Raw genomic sequence first — 19,691 nt, 5'->3', positions numbered from 1 at the left:
ATGACAATTGTCTTCATAGAAGGTGTTTTGAATTTCTTGAAGGTCAATTTACACCTGTTGCATGTTCACTGGCAACATTTTGCCGTAAAGAAGAGAGAGGAGAGCCTCTGACGTATCACAGCTTGTGAGCTGGTGTAAAGGCGCCGACAGGGAATGGCCGTGATTACTGGGGAAGAAAGCCAGATGAGGCAAACACCAGTCGTGCTATTATGACACCTTGGGGTGTGGATAACTTAAATCAAGACAATGCTTTTATTGTGCGAAGCCTGGAATCTATGCATGGTAATAACAGTGTTGCTCAGTAGTGCAGGAGCAAACCATCAATCAATGGGGAGTACATTACTGATGGGGGCTTTTTTGTGTGTGAGGCCACTTTTTCTGATGAAAGACAGAGATTATCCTCATCGCCATCACCGCGTTCAAAAGTATCACTAAGACGCCGGGAATACAAATAAATAAATTGGCCTCGTCGCTTGTTTGAAATTCCGCATTAGGGCAAAGTAGTTAGTTAGACTTGGAATGTATTCATGAGGTTTTAGACGAATGAGAGAAAGCTTTCCACTCAGCCACTCTGTGAATACCCTTGTGCCACAAGTGCCTTGGGTGCTAAATACAAGACCTCCTGAAAAAGGATGGGTAAGATAGGCCCTGCCGGTCAAGCTATTATCAATCCCAGGCCTAAAGCTTGATGACTAAGATACTTCAGATGTAGTTAATGGCTGTGTGAGGACACTGATGGCACAGCATTCTGAAATCAATCAGTTCACGTTTTAATGTATCGACCACTCGAGGGGAGCGAGGAGAGGGAGAGCTTCTCGACGCACAAATGCCAGGAAAACTGGGGCTGATTTTCACCGAAGGTACACTTAAAAAAAAAAAAAAAAAAAAAAGTTTAATTAAACCTGAGGGCTCACTTGTACGGGTGAGGCTCACGCATGATGATAGCTGGTCTCCCATCACTTTGAAAGGCTCGGCGTTTTTTTTTCCTTCACAAACGCACTCAGAGAGGTTTAAGCGTTAGATCTCGGCGCCTGCAGTGTTAAGGCGAGTGAATGGAGGAGAGAGGAGTTGTTTTCCCACAAAGTGTCCAACTTTGCGGATTATTGCCACCTCTAAATAGACAACAATGCATTTTGAATTGGAGGAGGTGTGGAGAGCAGGGCGACCGGTCTTAACATTTTTGCCTTGCTATGTTACCTACTGGAGGTTAGGAGGAAGGAGGGGGGGCGAACGGCGTGAAAGTAATAGGCTGAGTGAGCGAAACGAATCCTTTTAAAACACTCATAGCGTGTGCTACAGTGTGTCCATCGAAATATCAGGTTTATGGGTTGCATGAAAGCGTTTGTGGGCATTACTTGAATAACTTTACACTTGAATATCCTTCTTTCCCAGTGTGAAGTCTCCGGTGCAAGGCCGGCGCTTGGCCTTGAAGAGCCATATAGCTGTTTGTACACCCTGCTGCAGAGGCTAAGGGCCAGCACAGACTACTCAGAACACAGTACTTAGCTGCCACATTCTGGAAGCATTTTAGTCCCTGGGCATTTGGGTACAAAACACACGTCCACGTCGAGGTCATCTGCTAGAAAATCTCTTCTGCTCCGAATAATAACGAAGCACTGATCCAATCTGACTTTTCATCAGAGAGGGCAGGTAATGTGGATGTTACAGCCACTGATGTGAGAGCATAAATGAAGAGACTGGAGGTATCCTTCAAACATGAAAGCCTCAGAATTAATGTAGGCAAATTGTAAAGCAAAGGCCAGATATGTGACTTTAAAGGCTGCTTTCCTGTTCAATGACTGGCTGCACGGAAGGGTGATTATACAGCCGTGCGTCTGCGTAATAAGCAGAAAGGTCACCTGACAGGGTCAGTGTCAGCACGGTGGACAATAGTTGTTTTCAGAGGTGAAAACAAAGCGGCAGTGTCAAATCGCAGCTATGACCACTTCAACAATAACACGCTTTCTCCGCTCGAGAGTGGGGGGGGTTTGAAGCAGGCGGAGAGCAAAATCAGGAGTTAAATAAAATTTTGGCAGCGTCGCGGTTTTGAACGAGAGCCAGACAATGTTATTGGTTGCAAAAGCAGAGTCCATGTGATGAAACGCGTTGAAGAATCATCGTGCAGTGGTTTGGAATGCGTCCCCCACTGGATCCAAGGGTTCAGCTGGTGGTTTGGAGTATGAGAACACTAAGCACAGCAGTGTATTGTAACAAGGTGACACAATATCCCTCAAAAAAGCCCGACAAATGTTTATTTATCCTAATTCGAGCTGAAGTATTTATTTGATATATGAACGCCCTCCGTATTTACAGCCTATTACAGAAAAGTCCATAATGGAATGGGAACTAACTTTGAAGATAGAACGTGTAATCACACTTGCTCGTTAATGAAACTGGGTATCCTTCAAAATGCTGTAATCAAAGAGAGCTTAGAAAGCGTTGGGAACCTTTGATTATGAATCGTACTGTAGCTACCATACAAGAAAATTTGTGTTTGGCAAATGTTACTATGGTGCTGAATGAAGCCAGTTCATTTTCATTATAGGTGCTTTTTCTTTGGTTTCCATCATCATGTCAAATAGTTTGTGTCATAGAGGTTTAGAGGTTAGGTCTTTCACTCTTATAACGTATATTGTTCAGCTCTTTGAAGTTTGATGTAAAACATTCATATTAGTTTTGGCTCCACAATATGGAACAGGGAAATAAAATCATTTTCTCTGCTTTAAATCACCAAAACTACTAATTATATATATAAAAACATAATTGCTTGCTGAAGGCCAAGCTTCGTACAGTATGAGGCTGCATGCGTGTGTGTGTGTGTGTGTGTGTGTGTGTGTGTGTGTGTGTGTGTGTGTGTGTGTGTGTCTACACATGTGCAAGGAAAGTGTCCATTTGAGTACAGTGAGCGTCCCATCAGGATATGTAACCTAAACTACACAATGGGGAGAAACAGAAGGGCTTAGGGGCATGAAACGCTCACCTTGAACCAGGCTGCTCCTCGCAGACACAAGGATTACCCATCTGCACATTTCTGAAGCCTTTTGATTAACAATGTATCCAAAATGAAAGCAAAAAGGGGAAAAAAAACACAATTTAGTAATCTCAATGGCTTCCCGCAGATGGGTTGCCAACATATTTGGATAATTAACGTGTAGATATTTTCTTTATACTGGGCCCACAGTGGCAATTAACATGTTTTGTGGGAGAGGTGAAAAGTTTTTTCGAAGCACCGAAGATGGATGGAAATGCATTAGAGGAGGTCACGAAAATGGGCTTCTATTATTTCCGCTAAAAGGATGCTTTTATAAGGTGATAGCAATTGAGGTATAAAACCCCAAGGGCAAATAAATGATAAAGAACTCATCTTTAATTGGCAATCTTTTTGGTTCATATAAATACCACTCCAAATTTCCTATCCACGGCGCCATTGACTGCATGGCAAGTCTCTCTTGAACTAGAATTATGGAAGGCAAAAGGAGCCACAATGCCGAGCGAAAAGGACAACTCCGTCTCTTAGCAAGGCAAAGGTTTACAAATTGCCCACTCTCTGTTCACCATGATACTATGCAATTCAATGAGAAAAGTAATTGCCCGAAACAGTGTGAAACATGCGCACTGTAGTTTTAGTGAAACCTTCATTCTCGCAAAGTGAATGAATTCCCCCGTCGCTTATTTAAATATATTGGAAACGGAGCATTCCGTGGTGTAAAATCCACCCAGATATGAAGGCGGTGGAGCAGTCGGAGCTCAACGCCAACGCCCAGTCCAGTAGAAAGTCCGAAAATAGCTTCTGTTTTAGAATTTGGCCAAAATGTCAGAATTGCACTTAAATGTTAAGAGCTGCCATGAACTGACTTTAGGTCTGTGCTTGTGAGCTGTGCAGCTGTGGTGCTGTTTTGTGAGTAAGACACACATCCAGGGGCCTTCAGCCCCTACGTCTCCCTCTGTCGCCACCTAATGGTGACAGCGTGTCATAATCCTGAGCCCTGAAGCCCAGCTGAGGAAAGTGTGCACCAACACATCCTCCCTCTCTCAGGTAATTATGTCTTTTATCTAGGAGACACATACAGCTACTTTAACATTGGACATCCAGCCGTCCTAATGGGCCATTATTCAAATAAATGGGGGGAAACACTGCGGGGTTGGTGACCCCCTCCGTGCGACAGGGCCCTCCATCCAGGCACACCTGCTGAGACAAGGTAACGTTTATCACTGACACCTTCGCAGGACAGAAACAAAATGGCAGGCGGGGTCAGCGGTAAGGAGCGCGGCGGTCCCGTCATATTGCAAACACGGCCATTTGGTGCGGCGCTGCTCTTGTGGTTGCCAGGCTACTGCCTAATATATGGTGACTGAGTGTGCGTCAGGAAAACAGAAGTAAGATGTTGACTTTGAGATAAGTGCCTCTTCAAATTAAACAGCGCCATCGCATTGCATTCAAAATAACATTTCCAAAGGTCAACTTTAAATGGTCCCCATTTGGCAAAAAAAAAAAAAATCCCTCTGTTCTTCAACTCGCTAAATCGTCACATTTGCATACCAGTTACGTTAGTTAGTGGCATTTAATTATTTATGTTTTAATTACATGGAATGAAGGGGATAATATCACTGTATGGTAGCTTTGTGGCGCCCGTGTCCCAGTCATCAGAACACTCGGATGTCTCCTTATTAAAGTACACAAAAAGATAATTATGTCCGGGGTCTGTCTAAACATTGCCACGGTGCCGCACTAGAGAGTTATCGCTGAATTGGACACAGGAGTGGCTCCGGCCTCTCGTGATCATGCTTGGTCGCGCACACTCAGTGCTGGTAAAGGTATGTCAACTCCCTCGCTCTCCAACTCGTCTCCTCCAGTCAAGGGTCAGCAAAATTGTTATGATGGAGCTGAGCTTTCCACTGGATTTATCAGGGGGGGGGGTCTCGAGAGCCTGCATGGTGGTTTGCAGTTAGAGACGACCCCCCCCTCCTTCTCTGAGGCCAATGGACAAATACATACACACATATCATGCTGTAGAATGCATATATATATATATATATATATATATATACATGGATGGGGGTCAGGGCCAAGCTGTGTATCTGCATTTACAAGCTCCTCGTCGGTAACGACCATGCTCAGTTGACCTGCTGATGTCGGTATTGATTGACCGAGGGGCACCAAAGGCCAATGCAATTAAGGGACGCGAAAACATACAGCATTGAAGCCTGTGTAAATAAAGGGGATCTGCAGTAGGGCGAGACAAAGGCCGGTCCAGCGCCTATTCACGAGCCCCTTGTTCGCCGCTGGCCTGGGGTCTTTTCCAAGGACTGAGGGTCTGGATGGGAGGCCTTGGGGGGAGGCGGTGTGCGGGTGTCCAGGAGGGATGAGGACAGAAGGTGTTGCTAGGTTGTCTCTGAGGGGTTGACAAGGGCTTTGGCCTCTGTGTGTCCCGAGCTGTCTGGTAATCACGGATGATCTGCATCTGGAGGAGGAGGCTGTTGAGAGGAACAATTCGACTCCTCGTAGGCCCCTGCCTGGTTTGTTTTCCCATGCTTGCTACCGTGCTACCCTCCGCGTCCTGGCCCAGTCCTGGAGTGGATGCTGGGACACAAATGCGTATTTAGGTTTTCAATGGAACATTGATCGAGTGTCACTCAGTGAGACATCTTCAAACTGTGATTCCCCAAAACAGGTCATGTGAAGTTTTTTTTCACACATCATGTCACAGCAATGGTGAGATCAGATATTATCAATAATCAAAAACACTGTGCTGTATGTAAATGTCAGACAAAACAGAACAGGATAGAACTCAGAGCTCAACTCTGACTACAGACCGAACTGTGGGGGTCGTGTATTCTAATGTGCTCCCCTTCATCATCCTCTGCCTCCTCTGTATCTGCATTCAGGAAAGGAAAACCACAAAACAACGGCAGCATCTCCTTCATCTATCTCTTAGGTGTCAGTGTGAACATGATCCTGGGGTAATTTACGACGCTCCCTCATTACGTGTTCGTCAAATAGAGTCTAGAGTCTTTCTCGCCTTCCTGTGATTTACATTTTCTCATTAGCGTCTTATTTTTTATTATTTAAACAGATGGATGGATGGATGGATGGATGGATGGATGGATGGATGGATGGATGGATGGATGGATGGATGGATGGATGGATGGATGGATGGATGGATGGATGGACGGATGGACGGATGCATAGACAGACAGATGGATGATGATGTTGGTGTCCTTCCTTCGTGGTCGTCGCCCCGAGCAACAAAGAGGCGATGGAGTGCGTTCGAGAGGCCTGGAAATGTGTGAAAAGCCACCTGAGGACTGAAGCATTGCTTACAATCAGGCGCAGATAAATAAAAATGGATTCTTTCTAGGATCACAGAAAATAAGCTGGATGGCCATTAGTCTCTGTTGAACCCTTTGCTGCAAACAAACAGGTAGGATCAGATTACTGTGTCTCTTAAAGGCGCCGCTGAGCACATTGTATCTGGTGCATTCAATGGCCTATTTTTCTCTCTGAGGAGCCTCACGCGCTAATGTACTACCTGTCCTTTGCTTCAACGCTAACATATAGACTCTAGTCCTTGACCAGGATTTCAAAGGGTTCACCACTTGACCATGGTTTCTCACCACAGCCAGCGACGCAGCGTACAATGATTCCTTCCCTGTGACTGACGTGTCCACACTGCATTTCAAGGATGCTGCAACACCAAAAACAAGCAGGTGCGTCCTGCAGGAACACTTATGTATGCATGAAATGACTCACTTGATGCTGCTGTCAGCTTTATGGTGTATGTCCAACACCCGTGGAAATGAATGGAGGGGGGGGGGGGGGGGGGGGGGGCGACAATGAAATGCACTGAGCTGGGACTCTGAGGACTTGATAGCTTCAATCCAAAGAGATGCAGAGCGATTAGGCTGGCTGACGGGGGCTGCGTCTGCAGACGAGGGGCCCAATATTCCTCCACGTCTCTCCACAATAAATATTTTTTTAATTTGTGCTCTTTTATTAACCAGCAAAATCACTTCAAAATGAATAGCACATTATTAAGTCTTCTAGTGGCTCTTACTGTTCTTTATCATGAGTTTGTATCACTGTGCAATTCATCTCCAGCCATTCTTCACACTAAATATGTTTTATATGAGCCTCCATTTATCATGGCCTGTCAGCTCTTAACTGTATCATTATTCAGTCTAGAGTTATAAATTGGAATCATTAAACGGTTTTTCATATAATCTGATGCAATAACGGCTCCTCCTTTATTGGCTTGTGAAAAGAAAATAGTAAATACAATTGTCTGTCAAGATCTCGGGAGATAGTCGTCTCTGTGGGGCTGAAATGAAATTAGGCCGGGCGGGGAGACAGGATCAATGTCAGCAGATTTGTTCGACTTTCATCGTGGAGGGGACGGGGTTGAGCGGATGAAGGATGGAGAGAGAGGGAAGCTGACACTGCTGAACCCGGCGAGGAAACGCCGGCGTAGCCGTCAGTATTTTTTTTTCCCCTCGCGCGGCGTGGCATCAATCACAGGTGTCTTTTCAGCTTCTCGGCGCAGTCACTCACTCTGGAGACATCACGTTCCCCTCGGCTCGGCCGAACGTGCGGTCTCCGGATCTTTTTGTCCCCCCCGTGAAAGGAGGTGTGATGATTAACAAGGACAACGCGGGGGTCACAGTTTTCATCACTTGAATCATATTCTAATCAGAAGAGGACCTTGGCAGCGCGAACCACGTCTGTGGCGGTGACGCGTTGTATCACAGAGCTCACGTGGCAGAAATTAAACAAACACCTTAAATAGTGAATATTTCAAATGACACAAACATGTTTTAAGTGCAACACTTATGAAAGTTTATTAAAGATAAATAAAAGGACGAATAGAAGGAGGTAGATGACACACAGCACTTTTATAGTTGGGCCTCGTGGAGGAAGGTTTCTGTTGTGAGTCTTTAATTAGGCCTTTCTCATTCCATAAAGAGACAATGATAAAACCCGTGGGCAAAGACTGCCTCCTTCTGGCAATGGGTCAGACTAACCTTTTCTCATTAGGTCACTAGGCCTGGGTTTATCTCAACACCTCTGCTTCTAATTCAACCAGACCAACACATGATATGGAAGAGTTTTATGTAATGTTAGAAAGCAAAAGATGGTGCGACGGAAGACGCTGTCAGTTGTATGCGGTGTAGCAGAGACACAGTTCCTTTTGTGAGACAATGCTGCCATCTAGTGGCGGAGATGAGATCTGAGGCAAAACTCAAATCTGAGAGACACTCACCTCCTCTCTGACTTTTAAGAGCTGAGCTCATCTTGTTTAAATTTCTATCTAGTCACTTATGAAACACATTCTCATCATGATCTCGTATAATCAAAATGTATTAAGACATCTCTAAACACGTGCTAAAGCATAAAGTAAATTTCAATTAACAAAAATTACATTTAGTTTCTATTTTTTCCCTTTCCTAATATTTGTTATGACTCTTGTTATGAGATGCAATATGATCTGAATGTCAATAATGTCACAAAGCTAAGTGAAGCTTCCACTTCAGGCCAGACGGTGGAGTGTTTGGACCAGGTAGCAGACACACAGAAGAGGAACGTGAGGTATGACTGTATACAAGGGATTCAACTGCATTAGACAAAACAAAGAAACCAAATGAGTTTGATTTGAGTAATAACACAAAAGTAAATATTTCAGAAGTCCTCTTATGACCTGATTCTGTGCAGGTGGTCATTTTCTCCATCTGCCACAAACACAAACAAGTTTCCTTATAAAACAATAAGATGTTTTTATTTTCTCTCTTTCTAAAATATTCCATTCCTAGCAAAAATGCCCTGAACTCCACATCAGGGCTATTTATGTATTTATGCCTACTGGCCCATATTTCCACCTGCATGTTCAGGGTGTTTACATGTAAACTCCCCCAAACGAGAAGCGGTTCACTCCAAGGTCTGGAAGTCATTCCCTCCCAACACCACACCTTTGCCCTCTCTCTCTCTCTCTCTCTGTCTCTCTCTCTCTCTCTCTCTCTCTCTCTCTCTCAGCAGCGGCCCATCGTCTGCAGCACCTGCATGTGCCGCTGCATGTGCGGAGGCAGGGTTGTTCTGGAAAAAAAAAAAAACAAAACACATTGCCCAAGGTGCTCGGCGCCGGAGGAACAAGCTAATGCACCTCTGAGACCGCGTTGTTCTGTGTACGAACTGTACTGTACATATCGCACCCGTCACGTTTTAATAAAACATGTCCAATTGCCAAAACCCGACGTGTCATGTGGCGACTGTGGGCTGTCACATCACCATAAACGGACCTTTTGTTGTTTGCTGTAAACTCCAAAGGTCAGAGAGGAGATATGAACATGAAGAAATAGCAAGTTTGTTTGGTAAAGTCTAAGTTTAGTTTAGTTAGTTGAGTTTTTATAATCCTGCTAAACAGCCATTTAAAGGGCCTCACAGGTTAAGCCAGAGCCCTTATAGTCATCAGAGCTAATCAAAAAGCCTCCTTTCGCTCAGCTTCGGCCTGATCTTCTTGTTTTGAGATCCATTGTAACTCAATCAGACGTTACTTATCAGCGCAGCCCTGCTTTGGACGCTTAGATCCGCATTTTGCGATTTTCCCAAGGCGAAAATGTGCAGCTAAGCCGGAGCCTCGACAATGTTTAACTATGATGACATGGGCAACCGGCTACGTGTTCTCACTCAACCGTGAGCCAGCCCTGGTTAGACAGGCTGATTCTGCAAACATGTCATCACTTTGCACCATCTTGTCGATTGCTATCACAGCTATCTGCCTTCTGCCTGAGAACTCGATATGACCCAGAGTGCTGAGGTGAGGAGGGGAAAAAAAAGATAAACGGCTGCAAGAATGAGAATTTGGGCTTCAGGGTTTTACTGTTGGTCTTTGTTTCCGCCGTCACCCAGTAAAGGTTACGCTGTTAAAGATGTCACACCATCTGCTACAGTCATCCTTCATCTATATATCTGAAGTCATCATAAATAACACTCTTAGAATAACAATAACCCCCTCCCTCCAATTTCCAAAGACATTCATCTTTTAATTTATCTTCCAGTCAGCTGGAAAATGGTCTCTTTCAGTCATGTGCACGCAGAGAAAAGAAAACTATTAAAAGTAGCCAATCAAACCCGTCCTCCCGGACCTGCCGCCACTTGTCTGCACTCAAGTCGGGGGTAAAGAGAGCGAGGGCAGGGGAGCAGCTCAGCGTGAGACGGGGAGACGGTGACACATCCATTTTTAGCTTCAACTCACACATTTCAGCTGCAGAATGCTAACGCTAACGCTCTCAGGCCGCCGTCGGCGGCGATGACGCCGGCTTAACGCTCCACACGCCAGTGCCAAGTTGTGATAAGGACGCTGACGCTGGATTATGTGTCTTCATAATCAGGTACAGACGGTTCCAACACCTTTGAATGCGAGGCATATTTACAGAGGGATGGGACACGGGTCCTGTTGCCCAATAAGCCTGGAGAGGATTTCACTCGGACTCCCAGTGTGTGTAAAAGCCACCGGTGACTCAGTGACAAGGAGGCGAGGCAGGTTTCAGGGAGCAGAACCAGTGTTTTGACCTTTGCAGTCACCACATCTCGACCCGGCCGCTTCACCGTCGTCGTCAAAACAGCAAATTACTTTAGGAAATAACTGAGCACCGAGAGTTTATTTATGGGGAAACCCGCACTTGAAACTTGTTCTTCGGCGTCAAACGCATGCAGATGAGAGGCGCTACTGCTTCCTGCTGTATGTACAGTAGAAACACAGCTGTCCAGTGTTTACACTGCTGCTCAGGTACTGGGACTCCTTTGTAGTTATTACATACTTGAAGCAGGAAGCAGTAACTGTCGCAGAGGACAGGACGTATAAAAGGAGAACAGCTGCAAATGACATGTCAGCCTCTAATGACTTAGATAATATTAAATTTAATATTAATAATAGTCAAGCACGTTGCTCCCATCAGCATCATCGATCGTTCCAGCTCCTCGGATTGGATGTCAGGGGTCTGGCTCGCAGATCGAGCTGAAAAGGCAGCGTGTGTTGCTCCCATTAAAGCAATCACCATCACTGCGATGACAAAGCACAGCGTTCCCCGCGCTCTCCGTCCGCCGCCGGCTCCATCCTCTCCTCCCTCGTCAGCGGCCGGCACGCGGCGCATGTCTTTGAGTGAAGGAGGCTCTCAGCCAAGCAAAGCCTCAGCCCGTCTGATCCCGCGCTTCCCATTTGATGTTGTAATTGTTTCTCTGCCTGTTTTTGTGCAGGGGGGGGGGGGGAGTGCAGAGTTCCATCTCTGTGGATGTTTAGGAGATGTGGCAGCAGGTTGCGGTCGGCGGCATATGGGCTCACTTTAAACCCTCGGCCGCAGCCTCTCCCTTGGAGATAATTGTACCATGAATTGCACTTTGTGATTTATCAACACAGTTGTTGACAACAAGCTTCCACCCCTTCGGTTTTTCCATCTGTGAATCTGTTGCATTAACTTGAACCTGTTACCAGGACATTACAAAGCCCACAATGACACCTGGTTGATCTGGTTCAGTATAATTAGTTAACGATCAGTGGGGGCAGAATAATTTCCTTTAATTTCATACCAGGCGCCAAATGTCCTCTAATTACACCTGACGAATAAACTCTCCTTGACATCTCATGGCACCGTGAATCTTCTAGGAAGCCGAGCCCATAATTAGCCGTAATATGGGTGTACACAGTTCAAATATGGTTACATCAACAAAGGCATTGAGCAACGCTGTTTGGTCACTTTACATTTTCCAAAGGGGCTCCAACAAATAACATGGGTCCATGTGGGTTCCACCACATGCACCATCATAATTACAACTGATGTCAACAGCGCCTGACATGAATCATGATCCCGCTTGTAACTCTAACCGCGAACTGTTTATATTTTCCATTGTCTTGCCGTCCACAGTAGACTGAGGTCTCATGCATGGTATCATGCTAATTTCTATTATGAATGATAGAATAAACACAACAATGCACAATATTTTATGTACGCTGAGTCCAATAACAAAGTTTTAAATATTAGATAATTTACTGATTCAGGCCAATTCATTTGCGTATATCGTCCTTGGAGATGTTTGATGTCAAAAGATAAATAGTGTACAAATGTTTGAACTTCAGCATTCCCAGGAACTTACATCAAGGAAAAGCCACGAGAAGCATGAAGTACAATATGAACAACATGAAAACGCAGCAACGCAGAGCAGAGCACCGTCTGAGGAAAAACAGCAGGAAAGCTGTGAACAACAACAAGTGGTGACATTCCTGATCCTCCACAAAGCAGAGGTGTGCGATCATTATCCAGAAGATGCAGAGGAACGAGCTGCACAAGCGGTTTATTGCAGCGATGAGACCAAGATGAACGTCCAGCAAAGAGAAGCTCGACGTGTGGGGCAAGAAGGGGCCAAAAGCACAAACCCGTGGGTGAAGAAGCGTGACTTTAGTGTCTGGTTTGGACTCGAGTGGCTTCGTCTGGAACAGGCTGAAAAGAGGAGACTCAACGCCACAACAGGTGAAGGAGGCTGCAGGAAAATCAACGGACAGAACCACCAGGTAGTGAAGTAACAGAAAAAGTATCAGTCACAGGGATTACGCTCGCAACTAAAACAATTAAATAAATATGTGACATTTTGTATGATTTAAAACAAAGAATGAACAATGAATTGAAAATGAAGACTCAGCAGTTTTTTTATTGTTTCATAATATTCATCCTCTTTGTTTTGTGACACGTGTCTTTGTTTCAGTTATTCTGTCTTTCTGTATTTCAGTTACTCTCACTTGCTCATGGGTGTGTGTGTGTGTGTGTGTGTGTGGGGGGGGGGGTTCTGTGTGCACAAGGTTAAGCGGTGCAGTCGTTCAGGAAGGAGCACGCTAAAGAAAACGGAGGGGGGGGGGGTTCTTGGCCAGCAAGTCCAGGCTTGGTTGCAGGCAGTCTGTCCCTACGAAGCGCAAACATGTCAGACATTTCACCACCACCACGTGTGAGCTGACATGTCCCATTCCTTCGCTCTGGGCTGCAGCCTGCGCCACAGGCCCGGTCTGTGCCGGGCCCAATTAGCTCCTCAATGCTACATCATCGGGGTTCAGGGGGCTCGGGCCTATTCTCTCCAAACGCGGCGAGCCGATGAGATGAGAGACGTGGGGGACGAGAGGCTTCCACTTGATTAATCCAGGCGTCGGGACCGACAAGTTTCCGTTATGCCGACACTGGACCCGAGGCGCCCCGGCTTTCAGCGGATTGCCACCATGACAGACGAGCACAGGCAGGAATGCATGCAGCGCATTCAGGAAGTCGGAGCGGGTCCTTTACATTATGAGGAACGTAGAATGTGCTGAGAACCTCCCAAAACAAACCCGCTCCCCGGTCCGACTGGCATCGGCGCTAGGGTGGAAATAAGGGCATGTATTTATGAGCATCTGGCTGTAGTTCAGGGAGGCCAGAGTGATAGAGCACATGGATCGGCACCGGCTCTGCACAGCTGGAACAGCAGAGGATCACTCCTTAATGCTCATATTTATATTGTATCCATTCCATTTATTACATGCAGCACCATAAATGTGATTCTAGCTCCATATTAGCTCAGTGCCATGTTTTTCACACACGAACGTGGAGTCTGACGCTCCTCCGTTGTGACGTCAGCGTTCAGTCATTCCTCAGGGTTTCTTTTGTTAGGATGGCACGCATATGCTGGTAACACTGACGGATCCTCAGCGAAGCCTTCGGAAGAAGACACACGGTTTTCATAAGCTCATTAATCTTAAAAGGAGCAACTGTCAGAAAACATACAGTACCCCTATTGCTGACATTTAAAAGGCCCGCCCAAGGCCTTGATTTCTGGTTTGGCGGAAAATGATATCACACTGCCTCCAATAGATGGCCTTGAATGTCCCTTTGCAGACTTTTCCAGTGTGGAGCGCGCATTCTTCGGCTCAGAGGCGGCGAAACATGCAGCGATCGCAGAGTCCAGACACCCGAGTGGATGTAAAGTGCACATCGCCGCGAGTGGTACTGAGAGAGATTGAACCGAAGCGCCGAAAGCTAAGTAGCATTTCATCTCAGACACCGAGCACCAAGTGGAACTGCAAAGCTAGGAGTCAAATGTTAATCATAAACATTTAGTGCGAAAATCGACAACTGTGTCGATTTCCAGGTGTGACCCCGTGTTTTCGTCTGCCCGGGCTGATTTCCAAGTAGGGCAGGCATGAATCAGCCCTGGATGCAGTCTGAAGTGGTCCAAAAGTAATTAAGGTCCCTACTCCTAATTGACAACAGACCCTGCCCATAGAAGCCCTAGCACCGAACAACAGCCAAGCATGGGAGGAAAAAACAGGCTGTGCACTGTGATAATGGCTGCACAGGCTGAGTGTGGACAGATGAGGAGCATGGATGATGATAATACTGAATATGACTGAGTCGCTCTGCCAACAAGTGTGACTCAAAAAATATTTTATCCAGCTTATAAGACTCCCTGTGTGTCGCTGGTTCAGGTGACTCGAGGAAGCGTCTGTCCTAAACTATTAATGCGGCTGCATTCTGGTTTTGTTCGACGCTGGGCAGTTCCGCCCGCGGCCACAGGGGGCGCTCGCTGTCATCTTTTTCTTTTTGGCTTTACCCACCGTTCCCTGTGATGCGTTCAAAGCATCACTCGAGCATCAACACAGCAACGCTCAGAAGTTGGTGTAGAGAAATACTGACCCCCCACCACGACAACATAATATGTCATGACTTGACACAATGGGCTGAATTTCTGCCCAGTCAGCGCGTAGATCCCTGTCTGCGACTGTTGATGGTGGAAATGTGGAACAAGACAAGAAAATGTTATTACAGCTGAATTCTTTCCAAAGCGAGATGTAAATAATTCTGCCACCACCACAGAATGTAATACTATTTTTTCCCTGAGGAGAAAGTATCATTATCTAAATCAGTGTGTGTGTAATGTGCAGCACATTACACTGATTTAACTAGTGATGTCAAATTAAATCTGTGTCTGATCAGGATATCGATCACACCTTTCTTTATGACCCTGCTGATATGTACATTTATCAATATTAACTTTATCAAAGGGCTGATCGTTGTCTAATATTGTCTGTTATTGCTTTTTTGTCCTGTAGACATCATGTGTTGTATCTTAATTAAGCGCCTTAGAGATAAGCCCAGTATTATAGCAACACTACTACTGTGGGTTTAACTGGCCGTGAAGTGAACACTCGCATGCTTCATACAAAACTTGGCACTGGAATTTATTGTTGATGCACGTTCCAAGGAGCTCAGTTTGTGCCATGCATGAAAATAAAAGAAAATAGAACAATAACAATTAAATGACCGATCTGCAGCTTCCTCTCAGTTTTATTGTGATTTCCAAATTGAGCAGAATGTGAACTTCACACACGTGGAGACGCTGTTGCGAACTGTTTGCTTTGAGCCCCCTGAAAGCATCTGCTTCATCTTAACACGTGAGCGTTCAGACAAAACACGTTTCCAGGTAGGTGCAACGGATAAAGAGCTCAACAACTCTAATTTCATGTCAACAAAAATATGCCGTCGTTCCCCCAAAATCCTGATCAGACATCAGTTCATAAAAACTCACACTGAGGTCTGTTTATGTTTTGTGATGACACAAATCATAGCAACAGAAGGGAAAATGTCCTTTTTCATTTTGCTAATGTGTTTCCACTTTCAAATGCTCCCTTTCCCGATGACATAAAACCTAACCGGTTTCAGATGGACTCCTTCTTGTCACATGCACATTTGTTAGCTCAGACATTAAAAGTTTAGATGTGAGCACTTCAGGTCGGCGTCAAGGTAAACACACAGACCTACTCTCCTTTATGTGCAAATACAAATGAATACACAAGCAAATTCTCCCTAAGATTATTAAGGCTTCGTGACCTCTTCTCAACTTCTCACCAGAACAGTCAACACTCTCCTTTAACGTAACAATTAGAAGTTACACTCCGAGCAAGAAGACACATGAGACACGTTTAGTGAAGGTCACGAGCAATTACGCGGCCTGGTAAAAGCTGGCATGTCTCACACGGCACCGCCGCGCGCCCTCATTAGGCGTGTTCTGCGGCTCAGAGTGGGTCCCGTGGCTATAAAAGAAGTGAGCCCGCTGCCGAGCAGAACCTGCACCAGCGAGAGCACAAAGAAACTACACATCACCGCCTCTGGATCAGATAGGAGCAGACAAACCTTTATTTTGAAGGGGGGGGGTGCTTTCTTACAGGTTGGGCTTGGTTGGTTAACTACAGGACAAACACTGACTCCCACCCTATTAATAATGGGCAATAATGACTTATTAGCACCTATAGAGGTGAATATTATATTTTATAGGTGAGGCCCAGAATAACTGCTGGAGCAAACAAGCAGCTTCACTATCGCTATTTGGGCCCTCGTGGAAATATAAAGAGCAGGAGGTCCTCCCTGACACACTTTGCTGCAGAACTCTTCTAAACCCGTCGTCCCTGGTGCGCTGCGCCTGCAATCTGGACCCAGCCTAATAATTTCCATACCGAGCCCTGAGATCACCGAGCTCACAAACACTAAATCAAAACCGTCGGCACAAAAAAAAAAAATGACCGTGCTTCATATTGAAACCATGACAAAAAAACAAACAGGTTCTGTTTTCTGTTGAAACGGCAAAGTAGCGTTTATCTGAACTTGGTTATTCACCTGATTAAAAATGCTAATGTCCAAAGTGCTGCACACAATTTGCGCTAATCGAAACCCGCTGCGTCGCAGGCGCGGTTTGTTTAGGAGGCTTTGTTTCTGACGCCAGAAAAGCCCGCGTGGCCTTCGGCGCGTCTAAATGCGCCCTTCACGTGCACGCGGCTCTTTTCGCCCTAAATCATCAGTTATTTCTCTGATTCCAGCACACACGCCACGCGCGCTCACGCTCATCCGTAAACGCTGCGAAACGTTTCACCTAAATCTCCAAATTCCCTCTAAAACTTTAAAGACAAAGCAACACTCGAGGAAGCGAAGCCTTTGATGACACTTAAAACCAACACCAATATTTACCGATGGGGGTGGTTGCACCTTGTGGGTGTCAGGTGTCCATCAGATGAGTTCACTCGTGTCCGCTGAAGAAGGTCTAGGAGGAAGCGCTGCATTTTTAGGGCCCCTGACAAAGTATAAGGTAGTAGTTAAATCAGGTGTCTGCAAAAAGGAGCTTTAAGAAAAGGGTGCGTTTGAGGACACAGAGTAAAACATAAACGATAATACAGACGAGGCATTAAATACCGGGCAGCATTTTAATACATGTACTCAGAAAACTAATCCTGATTAAGATTTTATAGACACGTGAGGTAATTAATAGTATTAATAGCATTTGTTTCTAGGAAATGTGTAAAATATGAAATTAGCTTTAGTTAAAATTATGTCTACAGTGTTTTATTACACACTGCTCGATATGTTGATATATATATTATATATATATATATATATATATATATATATATATATATATATATATATATATATATATATATATATATATATATATATATATATATATATATATATATATATATATATATATATATATTTATATGCTTGAATGCTGCGGTCGGTTTCACTGAGCACGAAAGATATAAAAACACAGTAGTACACACACACACACACACACACACACACAAACACACACACACACACACACGCTTGACGCGCTGCACCTACGTGGTAACGCGTACTGTGTGTTTCACAGTAATGGCGAAGTGCACGGTAATAGTACATGACATTATATGACGCGCGTCACCCATCGTAACGTTTACAATGAAATGTCCACGTGGTGTTTGTGTTTATGCTGAAATATTTATGTGGGTGTTTATTGTATGGATACACACATGGAAAATGTGTGGAGCCGTTCAAGATTGCTCGTGTTTTGTCTTGTCACACATGACAAAGTTGAACAGACGGTTGCAAAACTGCGCACCTGACGCGGACTATATAGGCGCAGACCAACGGTTGCGGTCGTTATTAAGCGTGCAGCGCTCATATTTATTCAATAATCGTCCGCATTGGTTCACGTCTTTAATATATCTGACGACAAACGAATTAATTTTCCTTTGCAAGTTACATGTAGTTTACCAAATCAAACCTACGAGTTTTTTAACGCACAGAAGTTGGATTTAGTTTAAATTAGATCTGCTGCAACGTAACCGCTCGTTTCACTTGTACTTAAATAAAAATAAGCCTCAATGATGCAAGACAAGGACTTTAGATGTTTTATTTAAATGTTTATGGATTAATCATTTGGTCGGAGAATGATTGAAGCCGTGACGCAACAACTAATAAAGCAGTTTAATAGACTTTGTGACTCGATTTTTTTCATATAGATCAATGTCTTTAGCAGGTTCATAAATATTAAATATAAAAATAATATTAATATTCAAATATGTTAGTTCTGTTTCTTACTAAAACATCCCGAGACGGCTTCACGGCACCTACACCTCAAAGAGTGCACAGGTCCGACCCGCTGACGAACACATGCAGTTCCAGCATTGTCCGGGTGAGGGGAGCCCTGACAGCCGAGCAACAGGGGGAAGACGCGCCAAAAGATGGAGCCTGGGTGACAAGCAGGGGACACGCACAGGAGGAGGCTGGAGCAAAGCGATTTTAAAAAGTCAAAACGTGGTTTCCCCTATAACAAAACCCAAAGCGTGACGAAAAGCACGAAGAGGACAAACACGAGATATTAATTCCCTTCATATTCAAACTGGGTGTTCATGATGAAAAAAATATCCATCTTTATTATCTAGCTTTAAGGAGACCCCAAAAGCTCCTGAGACCCAACCTGATGCTTTCCATGTGTCCTCCTCCCAGATGTGGACGGTGGGGTGGCCGGGAGACAGAGGAGAGGGGCGGCTGGCTGCGAGTGGGAGGGGGGGGGGGGGGGGTGAGGACACTGCACCTTGTTACCACTGGGTCGACTGTTAAGTTTTACAAGTAACGTTTTGCGAGCTTATAAACGATAGCTTCTAAACGTGCACAGGAAACTCGGAGAGCATGCTGTGATAATGCACGTCTCTGGAATCCACTCGATATCTCGTAGCCTGGGAGCGCAGCGATCCACAGGCGTATCGATTTACACGAGCCCCCCTCTCCCCGTGGTGGATGCTCTGACACTGGCGCGCGTGAACGAGAAGAATCAGGACTCGGTCGTGCGCGTTTGTCGACGGTCAGGCGATTCGGTCCCGAGGGATGGAACGTGACGTATCGCGTGCTGCTCTGAATGAAAGATCAACGAGCAGGTGTGCGGAAAAGTCTCCATACTAAATATCATAACTTCCCATCATAATTAAATACTAATGGTAAAACAGAACGTGTTCATATTGTGTTTACGCCACTCTTCCTGTCACTGCACGAGTAAAAGTTTTACATATTGTATGTCAATCTATTGACCAAACTCTCCTGCAAGCAAAGCTTTTACGATCGAAGGCATTGGTAAACAGGGAAGTGTTTACTCCCCCCCCCCCCCCCTCCACCTCTCCACCCCTCCCACTTTAAACCTCCTATGATGTATGAAAGGTCTTACCATGGGGCCGCGAGCTGGATGAAGAGTTTCCTTTTCCCTCCGCCACTTCCCCTATGCAAAATACCGAAGGAGGCTGCGACTCCAACCGGATGGGCTTCGCATTGGCTGACGGCGTTTCCAGCGCGCGGCGACCAATGAGACCAAAGCGGAGGCG

At 45.3% G+C, this 19,691-nt stretch overlaps 1 long non-coding RNA gene across 1 annotated transcript; it reads right to left on the bottom strand.

Moving 5' to 3' along the window:
* Positions 1–7,474: 7,474 nt before the first annotated feature.
* Positions 7,475–19,670, bottom strand: LOC129603611 (uncharacterized). The gene is made up of 3 exons (XR_008693686.1): positions 19,538–19,670; positions 17,023–17,125; positions 7,475–13,719 (listed from the first exon to the last, which is right to left on the bottom strand). It is a non-coding gene; the product is annotated as an uncharacterized LOC129603611 (long non-coding RNA).
* Positions 19,671–19,691: the final 21 nt, after the last annotated feature.

This window comes from Betta splendens, chromosome 22 (genome assembly GCF_900634795.4).
Source record: "Betta splendens chromosome 22, fBetSpl5.4, whole genome shotgun sequence".
NCBI classification, from domain to species: Eukaryota; Metazoa; Chordata; class Actinopteri; order Anabantiformes; family Osphronemidae; genus Betta; species Betta splendens.
The sequence above is the reverse complement of the archived record's forward strand: the minus strand, read 5'-3'. Positions and strand labels throughout refer to the sequence as shown.